Source organism: Poromitra crassiceps, assembly GCF_964638095.1.
Source record: "Poromitra crassiceps genome assembly, chromosome: 2".
NCBI classification, from domain to species: Eukaryota; Metazoa; Chordata; class Actinopteri; order Beryciformes; family Melamphaidae; genus Poromitra; species Poromitra crassiceps.
Genome location: NC_139624.1, coordinates 102,321,032 through 102,344,288, shown reverse-complemented (window position 1 = coordinate 102,344,288; position 23,257 = coordinate 102,321,032). Strand labels below are relative to the sequence as shown.

General features: G+C 41.4%; 1 protein-coding gene across 4 annotated transcripts in view; it reads right to left on the bottom strand.

Moving 5' to 3' along the window:
- Positions 1 to 23,257, bottom strand: part of LOC310772487 (partitioning defective 3 homolog) — a 660,426-nt gene that overhangs the window by 110,445 nt on the left and 526,724 nt on the right. The window lies entirely within an intron of this gene.

Below are 23,257 nucleotides of genomic sequence, written 5' to 3'. Positions count from 1 at the left end.
TGTGTCAACCCACCCCTCCCACCCGTTGTGAACTGGAGTGCTTATTCACTGCCTCGCTGGGGCCAAATACCCCCCACCTCTCCCGCCCTCCATCTCCGCATTCACTCCCACCCACCTCCCATTTAAAAAGAGACCCAGAAATAGCCAAGAGGCTATTAGGAAAAATACAGCCAGAGGAGGAGAGAGCTGGAGGGGTTTACAGTCCAAAGCCATGAGGGGACACTCCAGTGTCTCCCCTCTCTCTATTCTCTCTCTCTGCCTCCCTTTGTTCTGATGAAACAGTGAACATGCTCATTATGGCTTGATAGCTGGGACTTGTTCAGTATCACTGGCATTGGTTGTGATTGTGAACATGGGGGGGAGAGAGAGAGAGAGAGAGAGAGAGAGAGAGACCAAAGATGAAGAAGAAAATGAATATTGAACAAGGGCAGTCTGTGCAGTCCCATGATGGTGCATAGGAGAGAGAGAGAGAGACAGACAGACAGACAGACAGACAGACAGACAGACAGACAGACAGACAGACAGACAGAGGGGAGCGGAGAGAAGCACGACTGGAAAGAAGACTCCATAAAATTTATATTTTCTTTCTCTTCCTATTAGAGTCCCCCCTCCTTTTTATGCATGGCTATTGGAATCTGAATGTCTTGCTTCAGGGTTTTAGCTGCACTATTTTCTATCTATTCCTGAGAAAACTCCCGGTTTAGTTCTTCCTGAATATGCAAAGAGGTTCGTTGAAGGTGAAAAGTTGCAGGTGAGGTGTGAACTTTCAGAGCTAAAAATGTAATTTCCACTATAATAACTAACTTTCATTTATTTTTTTATTAATTTGATACTGCTCAGTGAAGAACGAGCCTGATTTGTGGAAGTGATTTTCTCAAGTGGTGAAGTTTGGTACTGCCCAGATAGGGAACCACGACGCAACTGCTAACCTCAGACTTAGGCTTAATGAGCTCATGGTCCCTGGTGATATACGCTTTGACATTTTAGCATCTTGTCTATAGTAGAACAGAAGCTCCCGCACACTGTCTCGCCTTCCCTTGAGAATATATTTGATTGGATAACAGACGTTTCGGTCAACAGACGTTCATCAAGTTTTCTGGGTGGCACATATCTCCATCTATATATATACACATCATCGGAAGTGCCTCCATCAACCAATCATCCAATGGGAGAAGAGAACGTAACCTGGCTGAGCACCTTGAGGTGATTACAAGTAAATGGGTACTCAATCAGGGAAAAATGGCATTGAATAAACTTGAATAATAAAATAGACAGTGCTCAATAATCTTGAAAACATCCATATTCCAGATATGTGACAGTGTGTGGGAGCTTCTGTTCTACTGGTTGCATCTTCCTCCGATGCACCTGTCACACACTTGGGTGTGCAGAGACTTTATTCACAGCATCTTGTCTCTAGCCATGACTCAGGCTCTGATCCAAGTTTACCTTCTTTACATCCTCCTCGATCAGCGCTTCTCAAACATTGTCTTCGGGACACCCACACACACCAAAATGATGTCACAGACCCCCAATTGATATGATTTTGTACATGCTACGTACATGCTACATATGAGCAGATTGTGTTAGTATTGTCTGAATTGTCTACACATGTGGGAAGATGATAGTGGTGAGAGTGAAGCCTATGCGAAGAAGAGCCATTGTTATACATTCTCTAATAAGGGTCATTTCTTCTGAATGAAATGAAAGTGGAATGAAACTATTCCTCACTTTCCTGCAGATCCTGCGGGTCCCGAGACTTAAGTCTAATAACAATCATCTTTATTTGTTTCACACTTTTCTTTTATAGATCAAGTGCTTTACAAAGGTGTAAATAACAAAAAAGATCAAAGCAAGAGCAGAAAGTAAACTTATTATTCATTGAAAGAGGCAGATAGTGTTGTTAGCTAAGCAAACAGATGGTTTTCTCCATCATAAAAAAGGACACAAAAACATAATTATACATGGAACTTTATCCACAGACAGACCATAATTACACATAGAAAATGACCATGACACACACCAGGCACTACCTGTCCCAGTCCTATGGACATAGCTACTTCCCAGCCCTATTCCTGCCATAACCAGCTTCAATCATGTGGGAGCCACTGTGCTGCCAGTCAGAGCACCAAGCCCTGCTGCAGACTCTATTAAAGTAAACTATGATGAATTATTAATATATGGAAGGCACTGACACACACCCACACTGGGGCTCACACACACACATGAACACACACCCATACAGTATGCACAAGTAAGTATGGACACACACACACACACACACACACACACACACACACACACACACACACACACACACACACACACACACACACACACACAATATTCACCCATAAACACGAAACCATAAACCGTAGCGAAAACACAGATTTTATCACCTAGCCTGGCCGCCGCCATGCGAAGGGGAAACCACAACTTCCTGCAACAAAAGGCCATAAAAGCGAGCGGATTTTAATAGACGCCCCCGATTACCACTAAAACACGGCCATTATCCTGGGTGAAACGCGTGCAGGTCGGTCTCGCAGTGAGCCTTTAATGACAGCCATATAACAACGGGACGGGTGCCATCCTTTCCGTTTCATCCCAGCGTGGGGAGGTGTTTCTGGGATGCCGTCTCTCCCCGGGACACTTACAGGCCAAGGCGGAGTGCCGAGAGGCGGCAGTCACTCAGGCACTTTTAGGGGCGATCCCACAGGTACACATGGCACATAAGCACAGGTATGTGTGCTTCAGACACACACGCTAATACACTGCTACTAGAGATGGATGCACAGAAAGAAAAGCATGCATGCACGCACACACACACACACACACACACACACACACACACACACACACACACACACACACGTGCAAACACACATACATAACCCATTTAAATTCATGGTTAAAGGCCCAGATACACCAACCCAACGTAAAAGAACTAGCGGCAATGAAGGCTGACTGTTGCATGGCCTCACTGGGTCAGGGCCAAAAAGTTGAACACTTGAACACATCGCAAAGACTACAGGTGAAGGTCAACTAGCATGTATGTTCTGCGCCTGTGTGAGATCTAGGACTGAATGAAAACCAGAGACATGAAACAAAGCAGCACTCTCGGCCAACGTTGTGGGACACACCACAAAGACTAGGGCCACAGACGCTCACCAACGGCCCGACATTGACGTCTAGTCTCTCAAGCCAGTCTACCTCTCCCACAATCTTAGAATGCTCCAGAGATAGTCTGTACTTGCATTACAATTTGGACACAGGAAGAAAAAAATGCTTCCGATCAGAAGGAAGTTCAATATTCGACCAACCGAGGCTGATTGGATACCTGCCTTAATTTGACAGGATATCCTGCCTTATTTTGACCAGATATGCCTTATTTTGACCAGATATCCTGCCTTATTTTGACCAGATATCCTGCCTTATTTTGACCAGATATCCTGCCTTATTTTGACCAGGTATGCCTTATTTTGATCAGATACCCTGCCTTATTTTGACCAGAAATGCCTTATTTTGACCAGATATCCTGCCTTATTTTGACCGGATACCCTGCATTATTTTGACCAGAAATGCCTTATTTTGACCAGATATCATGCCTTATTTTGATCAGATACCCTGCCTTATTTTGATCAGATACCCTGCCTTATTTTGATGATACCATGCCTTATTTTGACCAGAAATGCCTTATTTTGACCAGATATCCTGCCTTATTTTGACCAGAAATGCCTTATTTTGACCAGATATCATGCCTTATTTTGATCAGATACCCTGCCTTATTTTGATCAGATACCCTGCCTTATTTTGATCAGATACCCTGCCTTATTTTGACCAGAAATGCCTTATTTTGACCAGATATCCTGCCTTATTTTGATCAGATACCCTGCCTTATTTTGACCAGAAATGCCTTATTTTGACCAGATATCCTGCCTTATTTTGATCAGATACCCTGCCTTATTTTGATCAGATACCCTGCCTTATTTTGACCAGAAATGCCTTATTTTGACCAGATATCATGCCTTATTTTGATCAGATACCCTGCCTTATTTTGATCAGATACCCTGCCTTATTTTGATCAGATACCATGCCTTATTTTGACCAGAAATGCCTTATTTGGACCAGAAATGCCTTATTTTGACCAGATACCCTGCCTTATTTTGACCGGATACCCTGCATTATTTTGACCAGAAATGCCTTATTTTGACCAGATATCCTGCCTTATTTTGACCAGATACCCTGGCTTATTTTGACCAGATACCCTGCCTTATTTTGACCAGATATCCTGCCTTATTTTGACCGGATACCCTGCCTTATTTTGACCGGATACCCTGCCTTATTTCTTGACCAACTTTGAGATGCCCGAAGTACAGACGGGTAGGCGGGAGCATTTGCAAATTGCAGGAGCCAATGCACCTGTCTTGAGAGACTTAGCGACGGCCGACTGTCGGCCCGGTGTGTCTGGGGCTTAAAATGTGAAATGCAGTAAGATAATTCCACTGATTTCTAATGCGTTTTCATTTGTTTCAGGACATTTCCAGAAATATACTGAAACAAGGCAGAATGAATAATGAATAAGATTCAGTATGGGCCTCATCGGTATTCATTGGGAACCAGTGAAATTATCTCACTCCATTGGCAGATTTCTTCTTCTTTTTAAAATACTAGATTAAATGATTGTTGAGATGGATATTTATAGGTGCTGTGGAAATCAAAAGGAGAAGGACAAGAGGAGAGAGTGGGAGGAGAAGAAGAGCGGAGCTTATTACCAGACACCTAAACGGCGTTTGGTCCAATCAGTGAATCAATTCAATAAGGCTGACTAGGTTAAAATACCTTTGGTTATTAACTTCCCCAGTAATTTCTTCTGGCACAAATAAATGCCACCGGCCACAGTGGCTATACTATACACTGAAAGATCCTTACGTGACTCCCTAGAGTTCCTTCTCTCTGAAAACAGGCCAGACTGCGAGACCTTCTTTGGCTCCTCGATCGCCCACGATGACATCATGGGGCCATTACAGCCTACCAATAAGAGCATGAGATGCCGATCGCAAGGGGCTAATAGCATTTTTACAGACATGTCGATGGCATTAGGAAAGTCTGCCGATTTTATTAGGTTCCACGGTGAGTGAGCTCCAACAGGTCTGGCTCAGGTGGACTAACAAAGCACTTGTCCCATTCCTCCGGAGGGGCCCTAATGCTGGGTCCGGGCCCCGGCGAGCCCCCACTGCATGGAAACCACTCATCGTAGACCCAAAAGCTTCCAAGCCCTCCCTGGTATAATACTATTCAGCATGCCTGTCTGGGGAGAGCACTAAGGGGGTAATGGTCAGGAAATGAGCTGCATGTACTGTATAACCTCTGTATAACCACAGGTTACATACTGACACACATGGATCTCTGACTCACAGGTTAGAAAAGGTTGAGGCTTTAGGATATAGGCTGTAATATGAGCACTTCTAATAGTGCACAAATATGGTAAACTACAACACTAATGCAAAGCAGAACATAAAGTGTATAACGCACTGGGGTTGGAGTTCAGTATGATGTATACTGATAGTGTCTGGACCAGCATAAGAAATTATCTCTCTTTTTTCAGAGGATGTTTTTTGCCCCCTTTGATCTGATTTTAAGGGGCATATGGGAACTTTATTGAACTATAAAATAATGCATTCCCATTGCCTATTGCCAAACAAGCACTCAATTTAAACCACAAATGGTTTTTATTTTGAATCATAATAAACCACATCTCTCAAACTGCTGGGAACTGGTCAGGCCTTACAGAAGAGGACTGTGCTGTGTCACCAACAAGTCCATCTTCCACCCTTTGATTTTTGAGTTTTTTGCTGCTGAGAATATTTGAGAACTCAACGAATGAAATGTGAACAGGGTGAAATGCAGAAAACAGTTCTCATAATTATTCCCCCCTTTCCCATATATTTTTTAAAATATTAAACTTTTAAGTGCATTTTTGCCCCAACCTCCCATTATTGTCTGAGCGTGGTCTGGACCATATGATTCTCAATGGCACCACGGCGCTTTATAGCTACTGTAAGTGTTGCAACAAATCTAACGTGAAATGACAGTGGGCCGACAGCAACATTGAAGACATACGGTAGTCATGTGTACCGAAACCAAAGAATATCTTTTACAGAACTTTTGCGAGATACCTGAACTTTTCAACATCTGGTAATGATCCAATTTTGACTCAAACTTTCTTAAAACTTTGCAGAATCCAGAAACACAAACACACACCCATCAGCAAAAAAGCGGTGATGGCGGTGCACACTATTTCAGTACATCCTCATGAGTTGATGTCAAATATGTGAATGAGGCTTAAGACAGATGGAATGAGGCTTAAGACAGATGGAATGAGGCTTAAGACAGATGGAATGAGTCGCTGGCTGCTCCTGTGGATTTGGGACGTATTCGGCCATTCAGCTCCCTGTAATTACAACGGCTCTCGCTCAGATCCGATTTGCCGCCGGGAGCTTGTTCAAGGCATGCACGGGGATTGGGATGACAATGGCGGAGTCTGACAAAGGAATATGGATACTGCTCTTAAAATAGAGAGAACTAATGCCATTCTCCGTTGAATGCACAGGCTCGCCGGCTGGAATGTGGGCAAGGTAAATTTAATTATGTGCCCTGCACACACTGTCTGGCTTTCGATTAGAGTGAACAAACTTCTTGAGCCGGTGGTACCCCGGTGGCCACTTAGAGAATAGTGTTCAGGACACAGTGACTGATGCAGCAGCATAAAACTTTTGGACAGCAGCTTGCGGGCTTACATCACTATTCTATCATGGCCCATGCACTGTGATGGATTTGGCTCCCACTTGCAGCAAATATGAGTGGAGTTGCATCATTACTAAAGGAGTGGGAGTCAGGTGTAACAGTGTTCAGCCTCCAGGTTTGACTGAAATGGGTTTTTGAAGGACAAATACTGTACCTACATTGATATGTTTGAATTGAAGCTGAAGTTTGACCGGTTTCATATAAAAAACAAAAAAACAAAAAAAAAACTTACAAGTAGTCGGTGTTTCGCCTCAAATTTGTTAGGCCTCTGCAACAATATTGAGACCATAATGGGACACTCACACTCCCCACTGAAACCTAATGAAAGCACCAATTTCAGGCAGGGTGATCCACCACATCTATGGCAGAGAAACTCTGGGATAAATGACTACCTTTAAATGAAAAACTAATTTACAAAAAAACATGACAATATATATTTTTTAAATATACTGTATGTGCAAATAAAAATAATAATTATGACAGTGTATACAAACTGTTTTTATGTAGCTGCTGAGGTCAGTGAGGAACTTTCATCATATCAACATTGCACGACACTGATCGGTCAACATCCAATATTTAATGAAAGGGCAAAATTGACCTGACGCATCAGCAAACCAACATCAGTTTAATGATATTCAATATTCTGTGTTATGTTCTAAGTGATGCTGTGCTTTATACTGATCTTCATCATGTTCTCTAAGATATATTACATGAGCTATTTTGAGCAGTGAGAGGGGAAGCCCGAGACAAACCCCAATGCCTCACTAGCATTCGCTTTCCAGTAAACATTGGCTTCCCTGGCCTCGATTCACCATCCAGAGTAAGCGTCAGCACACAGCAGCAAAAATGCAGCGGTTAGTATCCCCGGTTTATACTCCAGGGATACAGCAGTGTGTGTGTGTGTGTGTGTGTGTGTGTGTGTGTGTGTGTGTGTGTGTGTGTGTGTGTGGTGTGTGTGTGTGTGTGTGTGTGTGTGTGTGTGTACAAGAAGATGGAGGTGAGGAGGAGGATAGAAGGAGCAAGAATCATCTGCTTGCTGACACAGTTTGCAGTGCGACCCCGCACGCTTCCTCCGTCACCTGCCTCTCAATCGCATTCATCAGCCCATCTATTTGTGGCCCCGGCCGTGTGAGAGCGGCGGCTAACACGGGCGGCGATGCTACGTTAGCGGAGAAGACCCGTGATTAGGTTATGAAATTGGGTTATCCATCATGTGGAAACCGCAGAGAGGTTCTCACACAGTATAGCCTCAGAGAGAAGAAACAGGCCACTTGTGTCCGTATGTTATTCAATCGGAATGGATTTTCCAGAGATTGTAGTCAAGTAAAAGGTACTTTCCATATTTGTTAGTGCGCTTCATCTGGTTTTTCTAGGTGGGTCTCAGAAGCAAATTGTCGGCATTGCTTAAACAAATCTGAAAGATTGGGGGAATAATCGAGAGGCTAAACAAATGGCCTGTCTATTTTGTTAATCTCTCCTCGACGCGGCACAGTCGGCGGCAGTCTTCGGAGCGTTATGGGGGGGGATTAACTGTCTATTTGTGGCTGGTGATCGCCGGGAATGAGAAGCCCTCTGGTACCGATCGCAAACGAGGGCCTGGGCAGCCCTCAGCCATACTCAAACCCCCCCACTAGCACCCCAGCACCACCTCTCCGTTTCCCCACGTCATCTGTCGGGGCACGCCTGCCCTAAATGACACGCTCCCCTCTTCTCCCTTTCATCTCATCTTCTGCTGAAAATTCATTAGGTACTGTGTGCATGTCTTGCAGGCTTCTCGTTTGAAGGACGTTGATAAAATACATACTGTATGTGCAACCTTAATCAGCTTGATCCACATGAAGTAGAGGTGGCTCTATCTCTCTCTCTCTCTCTCCCTCTCTTTCTTGTTCTGCTTTCAGGCTGTTTGCTTTCTTAAATGAACGTAATGGTACAAACGGAGGATAAATTGCCTTCCGCGTGCTCCATCTCATCACATCCATCCCATGGGGCCCTCTCTCTCTCCGAAGCGGAGGGTAAAAAATGAAAAGAGACCGGGGGAAGATAATTCACTTGCTTTGCCTGAGAGATACACGTTGCTATCTGTGGAGGAGCCCCCCGCGATAAGGCTGATGTGCATTAGCCCCCCCCCCCCCCCCCCCCCTGCAATATCACCATAGTGCAGAGCAGGCTGAGAGGAGAGGGCACATGTTTGCATGTGTGTGTGTGTGTGTGTGTGTGTGTGCAAGGGCTGGACTTGTTTGCTTGCACCCTGCTTTTATTACATGTGGTACCTACTGTATAGGGTTTGTGTATCCGTGCCAAGGCCTTTCCGCTGCTGTTTGAGGAATGAAAACATTGTCTACATCTGGGTCCAGCGGATGTCTGTCTGGACCTAGTCACAAACAGCCATCATTCATTACATCACCACTAGGGGGTAACGTTCAATATCAACTACTCTCCCCATCATCTCTAGGTGTCCCTTTAATTCTCATTTAAAGCAGGGCAATGTGCTACTCCAGCGCAATTTGCCACAATGCTAATTTCACACCCACGCAAGTAAGCAAGGACACTGACGGAATGGAAAACAGCAGCAGATGTCAGAGAGAAACAAAAAGCCTCGCCAGAACACGTCGCCCCGGCCACCGGGAAGTAAAAAATAAGCCTCGACCTTAAAGTCTTGTTGAGCTTGGCAGGCTACAAGAGGTGACGGAACCCGGAGGAGAACGACTACACCCACCACGCTGGAATAACAGAGATACCGAGGAGTTTGCAAAATGTAATTAGTTAGCGCTATGTAATGTATGTGTCTCATTATAGGGACCTGTTTCTTGATGCTAGACATATCAATTTTACTCCCTCGGGAACTATAAGGAAGGTTATTAGAGAGTTACGAGGCAATATTAAAGAGTTACGCGGATGCAGTGATCGTAAAAGATTCATTTGTTTACCAATGAATTATTAAGAGATGCGATTTAATCAGAGCTACAGATGTTGCAGTCAGAAAGTGATGGTAATCTCGCTTTGATTGCGTGCAAATGAAATCTTAAACACTTTAAAAATCACAGAGACTGATTGTTGATTGCGTTAATTAGCATTAATTACGGGAGCCAAATAAACGACAGCAAACAATAACAAAGCGATTAGACTGGATTGGCTCAATGATCGTTTTGATTGAGGAAGAACATCATTGTCTGTGAATACATAAAGGAGCATGCACTCTATGTGCATCACTTTAACATAGTCACACACTAGTCCATCTATCTATCTATCTGTCTGTATATGGCAACTGATGACATCACTAATGATGTCATCAGTGATGTCATAAATCACTGATGATGTCATCAGTGATGTCATAAATCACTGATGATGTCATCAGTGATTTAGTCATAAGATGCAAAGTTGTGACATCATCAGTGATGTCATTCATCAGTGATGTCATAAGGGCCCACACAGCGGTCGAGCTGCAGGTCGGGCTCGGTCGTGACATTGTGACATCATCAGTGATGTCATAAGAGCAGTGGAATGTCATCAGTGATGCAAAGTTGTGACATCATCAGTGATCATCAGTAATATCATAAGAGCAAGTGATCCAGCAGCGAGAGCGAGTTTGTGATAGAGACAGTCGGCATGTGTGGGAACGCCCACAAAATGTTAAATGGCTGGCGCGCGAGTGGGGTAAAACCGCCCATATATCTCAATGGGCTGACTCACCAAAGGAAGGTGCTGCGGCTCTAAACTACAGTTTTGGGGGTTCTAGAGCAGAACACAAGACGTCTGCTCAGATGTGCGTTTACTGCGGTGGTTAAATCCCCAATCGTGTCTGCCTGGGCTGGGCTATCAGCTAAATTCTAACTTTGCTGAATGGATAGAACGGGGGATTTACCCCACCCTGACCACACCCCCAGCCAGGCTGAGCCAGCGAACCCAGCGTCTATGACGAGACATCGCCTCAACCTATAGACTGTGATAGACAGATGGTTCATCAATCACCTACAGTACTGTACCACGGCTGCCAGGTATTTACTGAGTTCCAGATGCTTCTGTATAACAAACCATCTGGCAGCGTCAGGTTAGCATTGTACTTCTTTCTCATGCAAAAGTGGGACATGGTCAATAATGGTACAAAGTGTGGAAATGAGGAATGACATGGATCATTCTTGTGGAATGTGGATGGTCATATTGATAGTGATGATGATTCAACCAATAAGCACCATCAACACTTGTGAAATGAAGACTAACTTAGCGAAGTAGCACTGCCATTGACGAGGCTCATATTATCAGTCTGTGTTTCCGCATAGCAGGGCGGCTGATTGCTAACGACGGTGGACAGCTGTAAAAGACCCTTCATCTGAGGTGTGAAATGTGTCTCTCACCGCGGATTAATGTGACTTCAAGCCTCAGAAGGGGCGGGGAGAAAAAACATGGGGGGAGTAGAAATCCTCTGAAACTTTCTCCAAGATGAAAAGCCTGACCTTTTATCAGCAGTGGGAAATGCATTAGCCACCTCATAATCCAATTTGAAGACCATGCAAAGATGCAAAGTGGAGTGTTAGTGGAGAGAGTGACGGGGGGAGGCAAGAAACATCCCACCGAGTGTTTCTTTAGGTGAGGATCTTTGGATTCCTTTTACTCTTTCTCTGCTGCCTGCCTGAAAGCCTGCCTCGCAGGCTCTCTGGAGTTGCTGAGTTTCACAGGACTTCAAGGGCTTTGCACCACTGAGCTCCAAACGTGAGCTCCATATCTTTTCCTCCCTGCTTCCCCTGCCTCTCCTTCTGTGTCTCTTGACTCTTTCTCAGCCGTGCTCCTCTAAGGAGCTTTTGGAGACCTGGAGACTGCGTAATGGGAGCAGCAGTCAATCAACTTGCGATTTTAAAAGGTGATGCTTTGTTTGGCGCACACACTTCCCACAAATCCCGCCGAGCCTGGCACCTGTCAGGTTGTCGCTCTGAAACCCAGCATGCAGCGGCAGTCACCCAAGCCCCCGGGGGTCCTCGGCAGATGGAGGGGTTGACTTGTCAGCTGCCTGTCGAAAAATGAGGTAATTTCATCCTGGCAAGTCGGCGTTACCTTTTAAAAAAAAATAAGGTGAAACAAAACAATCGCAAAAGAAAACACGACTTCAGGTGTTTAAATCTACGGCACCTTCGTCAAAACTTGGTAACAGACAGAGCAGAATTCATGCGACAGGTTTCAGGGTGAAAAATGATACTTACTCTTGCTTTATATAAGGTCTTAACAAAATTGAACATGAATAAAACCTTCATTTCTATTGGATGCCCTTCAATTTTACTGAGTCTGACAGCGTTGTCAAAACATCACTGGCGCTGCCAGCTCCAATTACGTGGGGCTTGGTAATAAATTGTCAAATGAGATCTTGTTGTGCCGTGATCCCGCGGTGGACCAGTAAAACCTGATACGGCAGAACGGGCAGCATCGCCGGACGCCCATAGACCAGGGGTCCTCATATCTCCCAGGGTTTATAGGCTCAGGCCTGACTCATTCCAGCTTTACAGTCCCGGTGACCTTCCCATTAGGGCTCCATTACTGAAAGTCTATTAGAGAGAGAGACGCGTACCCGGGTTATTTACCCAGCTGCAGACTCTGCTTATGAACTGTAGTGGATAAACAAGAGTGCAGTTCTGAAAGCCTCAGTGAGTCATGGGCGAATGGAAAGCCTCAGAACATGTGAACGCACATGTGTACAGTATGAGCACACATGTGGCATGTAAAGAGTCCGAGATGCAAAGGCATAACTGTAACAATTAGGCAATTGCAGGCATGTGGACCTCACTCCCTCTAAATAAGAGCACAGACCCACATCAATCAGAGGGCCCCTAAGTGTCTCTAATTAGTTGATTTGAACGTAAAAAGGACCCTCTTGTCTGTTGTAATGACAGCACCAAGGGGTGTACAGTACGGTAAACAAAGAAATGGGAATGCAGACTCCTCCCGAGTATAAACAAGTTTAAAGGAACCAACATTGTTTGATGTCATTGCAGCTAACATCTAATCAGCTGAAAGACAGAGATCAGCTTTATATCTTTGTGTTTTGCCTGATGTATTTTCAAGTGTACCTATCCTGCAACACTCACTGCAAAATGCTCCTATTTTTTTTAGCTGTCACATTTACCATGTATTCAGGATTTCCCTCAACACCGTCAACTGAGATAACTGAGATTTTGCCTGGGAAGACAGAAGGATAAAGCAAGGCTATAAGGTAATTTCAACTGACTTTTTACAAGGTAAGACTTGTGAAGACGTGCAGCGGTGCATGGCTTCTCGAGGTCATATGATAATCAGCAGACAGCTTCCACCGTGGTAATAGTCCCATATCATGCTATTGACTATGCTGCAGGAGATCGAGCTCCCTGGGTGTGGTGGCTGGGCACCCCACTCCACACAGCAACAACAGAGCGCTGTGTTGCTGTCCAGAAAGCCAAATATGCCTCAGGCAACTTGTTCATAAGGGCCTGTGTGTGTGTGTGCCTGCCAGTCCAGTCTTAATCTGTAACTTCTACCCATCTAACCTCTTTCTTATTTCAAAACATTTCCTCTCACGCCTCTGAAGATAGGATTCCCCATCTGCGCCTTTGATCCGAGTGTGTTTGCAGAGAGGCCACCTCAGAAGGCCGTAACAGTATCCAGGTCGGGGTTAAACGCTACTCCATCTTCTCTTTCACACTGAAGACCGACTGACAGCCAAGAATGAGCAGTCTTCCCTGGACCAGCTTTGTCTATTTCCCGTGGCCCGACCTCCAAAACGGGAAGTTCCTGTTGTCTCTCCAGCTACAAGATATTAAGTTATGCAGCGGGGGCATAAGAAAACACAGAGGGGATCTATCCTATTTCAGCCTGTTTAGTCACATTGCACCTATGAAAAAGTAATACAAAAGTTCTACATCCAATTTTGCTCTCTTAATACGAGGAACAGTCAGAAATGATTGCAAATTCTGTTGTGCTGGCGCTTTATATTTGACAATGAAAGTTCCATTAAGTTTAATTTAGAAATGCAAATTACTGTTTATGTTTGTTATGACAGGGCGAGTGCGGTCTCGAATCTGAATGTGTTTCAAGCTCCGTTCGCAAATCGCAAATAGCGAATAGCGAGCCTCGCAGCTAAATAAGAACCAGAGCTTATTATTCATCTCAAAGGCAGCAAGACAAATATTACAGGCGTACGGCCAGGCTGGCATACACAAGATATGCAAAGCAGTGGGAGGTGCAAAACAAAAATGCAGTGTTGAACAGCCAGTGCATATTTCACATCAAATCACAACACTCACAACAGCTAATCCTGTCCCTGCTAATATTATTCCATAGTATGTTATCAATACTTCAGGCTCAGACCCCACACTGAATACCAGCTCACATTTCTAATTAAGCTGCAACACTAAGCTTTTTATGCTGAAATAACCCCCGTGAAGGTGAGAACTCACATTGATCACAAACCCCCTAAAACAAGAGAGAGGGAAGGAGAAGATAAGACGCATCCTTTTTGTTTTCCTTGAAAGAAGCGGATTAATTTCAGAGACGGCCTAATAAATTGTATAATGTATTCGCATCGCCATCCAAAAAGACATTATGCCAATTTGTACGTAAGAGGAAAACAACATTGTGGACATGGGAAAGCTTCCAGACGGACAGAGTGAAATTTTGGCAAAGTCTGAATAATCCTAAGCAGCCAAGACTGTGTGGAGTCACTGCAGAGAAGCATTAAAATAACAATGCAGCTGCTTACTATGAGGCCCCTCCCTCATGCTGGAGGAACTGCTTACTATGAGGCCCCTCCCTCATGCTGGAGGAACTGCTTACTATGAGGCCCCTCCCTCATGCTGGAGGAACTGCTTACTATGAGGCCCCTCCCTCATGCTGGAGGAACTGCTTACTATGAGGCCCTCCCTCATGCTGGAGGAACTGCTTACTATGAGGCCCCTCCCTCATGCTGGAGGAACTGCTTACTATGAGGCCCCTCCCTCATGCTGGAGGAACTGCTTACTATGAGGCCCCTCCCTCATGCTGGAGGAACTGCTTACTATGAGGCCCCTCCCTCATGCTGGAGGAACTGCTTACTATGAGGCCCCTCCCTCATGCTGGAGGAACTGCTTACTATGAGGCCCCTCCCTCATGCTGGAGGAACTGCTTACTATGAGGCCCCTCCCTCATGCTGGAGGAACTGCTTACTATGAGGCCCCTCCCTCATGCTGGAGGAACTGCTTACTATGAGGCTCCTCCCTCATGCTGGAGGAACTGCTTACTATGAGGCCCCTCCCTCATGCTGGAGGAACTGCTTACTATGAGGCCCCTCCCTCATGCTGGAGGAACTTTGCATAACCCTTGTTTTCTCTCATAAACCTGCTAAGCACATTGCTTTAAAGACCCCCTAAAGTTAAAGACCCCCTAAAGTTACAAATAATTTGTTCTTCTTGTTCCTTCAGTTGGATGTCTGAGCTTCACTGTGCAGAATGATGTCTGTACAGAGTTTGACACTAGAAGGCTGTTTTCACAATCGTCTGCTGAAAGTGGAAAGTTTCTCAGAGCTCACTGAAAAGTTGGTTTTCAACAAGCATGATTCGTGACATCACGAATACTGGGGCCAATCACTATCCAGTATTCTGCAGTTAAAACACCAACACATTCTCACTCCCAACTCGTTGGTCAGGAACCCTTTTCTCATCACTTTGTCATGAGTTGGGAGTGAGAATGTGTTGAAAGCATGTGTTGTATGCTGTGATTGGCTAGTTAGGTTCTAGATCACCCTGATTGGTTGCTTTGTTTTTTTTAATGAGGCAGAAGTAGGGAGAGTAATTTTAAGGATTTTAACAAGATAATTTTACCTTTTTTGTGGGAAAAACCATCAGACACAAATTATTATTCAAAGTAGAGTATTTTATATACATCTTGAAACATGACGTATTCCCTCTGTGAGAAGAGGGAATAATCACTGTATCACTGGGCTCAGCTTATTGATATCCCCACTGAGAATCAATAGCACCATGTCTATCACTGACCAACATTTTCCAGTGTTCTGTTTGATCTGAATATACAGACGCACAATAGCAGTCAAGTGTTTACCCCCCAACTACCTGTCAGGCTTATTGCCAACTTCAGCTTCGGAAGTGGGACAGTTTGGATGGGCGGGAGGAGACAACAAGGCTATCCTGAGGAAACACATGGCTGCATCTGCTGGAGGTAACCTTCACTATAGACGCATGGATCGCTGGCCTTGACTAAGCCCCGGATGTATTGGCACATGGATTTAGCCGGCTATCGGAGGGGCCAGATAACCTTCTCATATCTACTGCGGCTGTCAGGGGGGTTACAGGATGAAGATTCTCTCTGGCAGTCCTGCCTGCTCAGATCCTCTTAAAAACACACACACAGGCACTATCTCTCACGCACACGCACACACACACACCACTCTCTCTCTCTCTCACACACGCACACACGCACACACACACACACACATACACACACACACACACACACACCACTCTCTCTCACACACGCGCGCACACACACACACACACACACACTCACACACACCCCAGTCCACCTGAACCTAGCGATGAAAGGTCATAAGCCCCCAAGTGACAGCTGTCAATCACAGGAGGCAAGTATTATTCGAGCCATTAATAACACCCCGAGAGGCGCTGGGAGACATGAGGGGGGAGTGATCTCCTGACTCGTCACCACTGGACACCACCCGCATTAGGAAACCGTAAGACCTCCGCTACGGGGGTGGGTGAGGTGGGGGTGGATGGAGTGTAAGTGTTAAGTATAAGCCAAATGAATCAAACTGTTGGTTGTGGTCTTTCGACCTGCTTTCAGCTTTGTTCTTGGATGCCAGTGTGTGCTGAATGCTGTCAATAATGATTCAGATGTTAAGCTCATTAGCTAGTTGCTGCTGCCATACATTTTCACTCCAGTTGCATTGGAGTATTGCTTTTTTTCCCAATCACACATTTCTCTACATGTCACATTTCTTATGAACACCTTTTTTGCTAGCTAGTAGTAGAAGATTCAAGTTCCCTGGTTTCATAAAGTAGATTTCTTTACCTGGCCAAGATCGGCAGCAGCACAGATAAAAACACAAACAAGTAGTTTTAGACAGACTACAATACATCAATAAAAAAATATATATATAGATAGCAACAGAAGCATACACTATGAAAATATTTTTAAAGGGAAAAATCCATTCCACAGTTGAAAATGTGAATCAACCCATACGGAAGAGGCATATATACACATATATGGACATACATCCGACACAAGGTCCACATATATGTCACCATACATGTACATGTATGCACTTGGCATACAAACCCACCTGAGATATATGCATATATATGTGAGGATCATATATGTGATCCAAATATAAATTGACATATATGATCATATAGGCAATTAACATATATGAGTACTCCCATACATGTGATCATATATGCTCATGTAAGTAATGGACATATAGGATTATTCTAGCATATGTTTAGATATATGTACATATAAGCAATTAACATATAAGAATATTTCTACATATTTCCGCATATATGCAAATACAAGCAACACACATATATGTTATTCTCTTGCATATCAATATATGTGTGCATATGAGCATTAAACATATATGATTATTATTACGTATGTCAACATATATGCTCATATAATCAATTAACATATGCGGATGTTCGCATACATGTAATCATATATGTTTGTGTAAGCATTGCACATATAGGGTTAAACTTACATATGTCTACATATATGTGCATATCAGCAATTACCATATAAGAATTTACTTACATATGTAAGCATGTATGCTCATATAAGCAATTAACATATATGAGTATTCTCATACATGTGATCATATATGTTCATGCAAGTAATGGACATACAGGGTTATTCTTGCATATGTTTAAATATATGTACATATAAGCAATTAACATATAAGAATATTTCTACATATTTCCGCATATATGCAAATACAAGCAACACACATATATGTTATTCTCTTGCATATCAAAATATGTGTGCATATAAGCATTAAACATATATGATTATTATTACGTATGTCAACATATATGCTCATATAATCAATTCACATATGCGGATGTTCGCATACATGTAATCATATATGTTTGTGTAAGCATTGAACATATAGGGTTAAACTTACATATGTCTACATATATGTGCATATCAGCAATTACCATATAAGAATTTACTTACATATGTAAGCATGTATGCTCATATAAGCAATTAACATATATGAGTATTCTCATACATGTGATCATATATGTGCATGCAAGTAATGGGCATACAGGGTTATTCTTGCATATGTTTAGATATATGTACATATAAGCAATTAACATATACGAATATTTCTACATATTTCCGCATATATGCAAATACAAGCAACACACATATATGTTATTCTCTTGCCAATCAAAATATGTGTGCATATAAGCATTAAACATATAAGATTATTATTACGTATGTCAACATATATGCTCATATAATCAATTAACATATGCGGATGTTCGCATACATGTAATCATATATGTTTGTGTAAGCATTGAACATATAGGGTTAAACTTACATATGTCTACACATATGTGCATATCAGCAATTAACATATAATAATTTACTTACATATGTAAGCATGCATGCTCATATAAGCAATTAACATATATGAGTATTCTCATACATGTGATCATATATGTTCATACAAGTAATGGACATACAGGGTTATTCTCGCATATGTTTAGATATATGTACATATAAGCAATTAACATATAATAATATTTCTACATATTTCCGCATATATGCAAATACAAGCAACACACATATATGTTATTATCTTGCATATCAACATATGTGTGCATATAAGCATTAAACATATATGATTATTATTACGTATGTCAACATATATGCTCATATAATCAATTAACATATGCGGATGTTCGCATACATGTAATCATATATGTTTGTGTAAGCATTGAACATATAGGGTTAAACTTACATATGTCTACATATATGTGCATATCAGCAATTACCATATAAGAATTTACTTACATATGTAAGCATGTATGCTCATATAAGCAATTAACATATATGAGTATTGTCATACATGTGATCATATATGTTCATGCAAGTAATGGACATACAGGGTTATTCTATTATGTTTAGATATATGTACATATAAGCAATTAACATATAAGAATGTTTCTACATATTTCTGCGTATATGCAAATACAAGCAACACACATATATGTTATTTTCTTGCATATCAAAATATGTGTGCATTTAAGCATTAAACATATATGATTATTATTACGTATGTCAACATATATGCTCATATAATCAATTAACATATGCGGATGTTCGCATACATGTAATCATATATGTTTGTGTAAGCATTAAACATATATGGTTAAACTTACATATGTCTACACATATGTGCATATCAGCAATTAACATATAAGAATTTACTTACATATGTAAGCATGTATGCTCATATAAGCAATTAACATATGAGTATTCTCATACAAGTGATCATATATGTCCATGCAAGTAATGGACATACAGGGTTATTCTTGCATATGTTTATATATATGTACATATAAGCAATTAACATATAAGAATATTTCTACATATTTCCGCATATATGCAAATACAAGCAACACACATATCTGTTATTCTCTTGCATATCAAAATATGTGTGCATATAAGCATTAAACATATATGATCATTATTACGTATGTCAACATATATGCTCATATAATCAATTAACATATGCGGATGTTCGCATACATGTAATCATATATGTTTGTGTAAGCATTGAACATATAGGGTTAAACTTACATATGTCTACATATATGTGCATATCAGCAATTAACATATAAGAATTTACTTACATATGCAAGCATGTTTGCTCATATAAGCAATTAACATATGAGTATTCTCATACATGTGATCATATATGTTCATACAAGTAATGGACATACAGGGTTATTCTCGCATATGTTTAGATATATGTACATATAAGCAATTAACATATAAGAATATTTCTACATATTTCCGCATATATGCAAATACAAGCAACACAAATATATGTTATTCTCTTCCATATCAAAATATGTGTTCGTATAAACATTAAACATATATGATTACTATTATGTATGTCAACATATATGCTCATATAATCAGTTAACATATGCGGATATTCTCATACATGTAATCATATATGTTTGTGTACGCATTGAACATATAGGGTTAAACTTACATATGTCTACATATATGTGTATATCAGCAATTAACATAGAAGTCTTTACATTATGTCAGCAGGTATGCTCATATAAGCAATTAACATATATGAGTATTCTCATACATGTGATCATCTATGTTCATGTAAGTAATCCAGGGTGCAGCAGAGAGACTGGTTGGAGGGGGCGTGAACATTTCTCCAGAATTTGCATGGAAGTCCCATGATGCATTTGGGGCAGAGATTAGGGATCTAATATGGTTAATAACTCCACAGGATTTACTTTATGAAGCTTTTAAATTATATATTTGGAATCAGCTTTACGATGAGCTTCTAAATCATATATAATATATAATGTTTACACTAAAACCATAATATAGACTATGGGGCATTTTAATGACTCCACTGTCAAAAAACCCTTATTTTTCAATCTCATGCACACTGGACAAACCTTGAAAATATCCAGTAGTGCTGGAAGTCTTGCACAAAACTAACCATTTTTATGGTGGGTTTCACTTCTGAGATGTTGTTCAATCTAAAATAATTTGGAAAATTATATTTCTTTTAATTAAGAGATATGTGTTTTGATTCCATACATGTTCATATATTGTGATATATATGCACATATATCCTGGATATATAGGTGGATATATGTCGAATAGAGATAAATACATACAGTTATACACAGGCAATAGTCATATATGTTCATATAAAATAAAACATATATGTATGTATAGTTATTATTCATATATAGTTTTATATGTATTAACCATACATGCCCGTATAGTGTCAATGCATACAAATATACATATAATTAATTGCCATATGTGTCCATATACAATCTATACATGTATGCACATATATAATTATATAGGACAAACATATATGGACTATATATGAAACGTTCCAATTCCATACATGTTCATATATTGTGATATATATTGACATATATGCACATCTATCCTGGATATATAGGTGGATATATGTCGAATAATACAGATAAATACATACAGTTATACACAGGTAATAGTCATATATGTTCATATAAAATAAAACATATATATGTATAGTTATTATTCATATATAGTTATATATGTATTAACCATATATGCCCGTATACTGTCAATGCATACAAATGTACATATAATTAATTGCCATATGTGTCCATATACAATCTATACATGTATGTACATATATAATTATAAAGGACAAACATATATGGACCATATATGAAACGTTCCAATTCCATACATGTTCATATATTGTGATATATATGCACATATATGCACACATATCCTGGATATATAGGTGGATATATGTCGAATACAGGTAAATACATACAGTTATACACAGGTAATAGTCATATATGTTCATATAAAATAAAACATATATGTATGTATAGTTATTATTCATATATAGTTATATATGTATTAACCATATATGTCCGTATAGTGTCAATGCATACAAATGTACATATAATTAATTACCATATGTGTCCATATACAATCTATACATGTATGCACATATATAATTATATAGGACTAACATATATGGACCATATATGAAACGTTCCAATTCCATACATGTTCATATATTGTGATACATATGCACATATATGCACATATATCCTGGATATATATGTGGATATATGTCGAATACTTATATGAACATATACTACATGTATGTTTACTACATATATGTGTATATATGCCTCTTCCGTATGGGAACATCTAGCTAGCATGTACCTACAGTAGTAATAAGCTACTTGGCCACTTCCCATTTGACTTGGGCTGAAAAGAGCAAAGGAAAAAACAACAACACAAGAGACTTTGTGACAAAGCAATAAGACAACAGTGACTTTTGCGAGGCGGTGGCATCTGACACTTATCAACACAGTAGAATGGAAGTGCAGCCCTGCACGGCATTTGTCATCACATCAAATATTCTTGTTGACACAGAGGTTATGAGCGGCACAGCCCTCCGCGGACAGAGACGCTCAACTGACACATGCAGCGCCACTCTGAAATCACCTGTGATCCAGGGATAATGGAAAAAAAACCAACGCATCTGATATTAGATTCTGACACACGCAGAATTACTGATAGCTATTTGTTGTTGTTTCACCCTGCCTGTCTGCCTGCCTGCCTGCCTGCCTGTGGAGTCTTATGGGACGCGGCGGCGATAAAACCCGGGCTGTGGAATTCATCTGTTCTTGCACGGTAGATGTCACGCGTGTCAAATAAAAATGAACAAATTACAGTCACACCACAGCCTATACATTATAGATGAGGTTTAAATGAACTAGATTGTTGCAAAGCACAATGTTGTGCCTTGAGTGCACTGTGTGTGTGTGTGTGTGTGTGTGTGTGTGTGTGTGTGTGTGTGTGTGTGTGTGTGTGTGTGTGTAGCTCGTCTAGTCTAAATTAACTCGATCAAATGGTTCTCAATGTATGGTCCCAGGACCACCATGGGTCCTTGAGGGGGTTCCCGGGGGTCCCCAGCAAATTGATGAATTGTTTAGTATTAACTTTATTGTTATTTCATTTAGCATTATTTCATTTGCAAGTACATTCAACACAATTAGAGGATGTAGAATAACTATTTTGGTCACAGCTTCACTGTTATCTCTCTACCTACAATACAGATAGTCATGGAATTCAGGACAAAAGCATATCTTACAATAAACATATTCTCAGATTTGGGTCAGAGACAAAATCTCATCAAATTGGTGTCTGTGGCCCTAATGTGGACTAACCTAGGGGTCCTTGACATGAAAAAGGTTGAGATCCACTGAACTAGATAGTCACAAAGCATAACGTTGTGCCTTGAGTGTAGTGTGTGTGTGTGTGTGTGTGTGTGTGTGTGTGTGTGTGTGCATGTGTGTGTCTGTGTCTGTCTGTGAAGGGGTCTAATATGAATGAACTAGATAGTTGCAAAGCATAACGTTGCACCATCAGACCATCAGACACATAAGGACAGGGTATGTGGAGCACTCGGCTGTTATTTAACGCTGGGCGGACCGCGTGTGCCTGTGTGTGTGTGTGCATGCACGTATGTATGTGTGTGTGTGTGTGTGTGTGTGTGTGTGTGTGTGTGTGTATGTGTGTGTGTGTGTGTGTGTGTGTGTGTGTGCGTGCATGTGTGTCTGTATCTGAGTTGTGTGTGTGTGTCTAGTCTGTGCGCATTTGTGTGTACACCAGCATGTGTGTGCGTGTGCATGCG